Source organism: Gavialis gangeticus, unplaced genomic scaffold, assembly GCF_001723915.1.
Source record: "Gavialis gangeticus isolate Ggan-Ray unplaced genomic scaffold, GavGan_comp1, whole genome shotgun sequence".
Classification (NCBI taxonomy): domain Eukaryota; kingdom Metazoa; phylum Chordata; order Crocodylia; family Gavialidae; genus Gavialis; species Gavialis gangeticus.
Window position 1 is genome coordinate 169275462 of NW_017729022.1, and position 1005 is coordinate 169276466.

Genomic DNA, 1005 nt, shown 5'->3' on the forward strand with positions numbered 1-1005 from the left:
CACTACAGAAATCCAAATAATAAATACATTGAAAACACTACACTTGTACATAAATTCTTCTTTTCTAACTCAAGGCCCACACAGCTCCATTTTACCCTCACATCCATGGTCTTCTTTACTTTTGTTGCCATCCTCAAAGAAACCCGCCAGAAATCTGCATACACCCCACCTGTATGCCTTCATACCTTCTACCTTAGATGTTCACTAGATCTCTTCAAGCTATTTCACCATGCCTTCAAGTTCATTCCTCTTGAAACAAGTGACTGCATTTCTTCAACAAACCAACTTCCTTCACGCTCTGAACAAATGAGCGTTTACAATCCCCTCCTGTATTTTGAAACCCCAAAACTAACAGGATATTGGGTTTCTACATTTTCTTCCTGTCTTTCCTCCCCATTTTTACATTTGTTTGTTGCCTACCTAGATTGAAATGGTTTTGGGGTATGGCCATAATGGGTGCTTTACTTGCATAATAACATTTCTTAGCACACATTCTTGAAGAAATATCTTTAAGTGTAGAAAACACAGATACAGAGGAACCCATTAAATCTCCACTAAAAGCAGAGGAAAAATGTCAAGATGCAGATAAGCCAAACAGGTGCAGAAGCTATGTATGTGGCAACAGCTCACAATCAGTTATATTCCTTATTACTTGAGAAATTAGTTAAATATTATGAGGCATAATGTAATTAAGTGATAAGACCAGCTACTGTAGATTTTGTTGCCATGACCTTAAGTTCACTTGTCTTTGGCATAAATTCAAATAATACTGCTAGAGTTACTGAAGTCCCAACCTTTGGAGCCTTGTCAATCTGTGATAATATTTCAAAAACATGCATTTTTTTAAATATAAATATCTGAAGGCCAAGAGATTACCAAACCTGGAAAAGCAAGTTGGCTGTACAAACACACAAGATTCACTGGGGAAACACTGCTTCCTCTGAATGTTAATAAGTAGCCACCATATGGGTTCAAAGTGCTGTAAACAGGGCTGTCTTGGGGGGG

At 37.8% G+C, this 1005-nt stretch overlaps 1 protein-coding gene across 1 annotated transcript in view; it reads right to left on the reverse strand.

The window, feature by feature from the left end:
• The window catches only part of BPNT1 (3'(2'), 5'-bisphosphate nucleotidase 1), a 29885-nt gene that overhangs the window by 22736 nt on the left and 6144 nt on the right, over positions 1 to 1005 (reverse strand). The gene's annotated exons all lie outside the window — the stretch shown is intronic.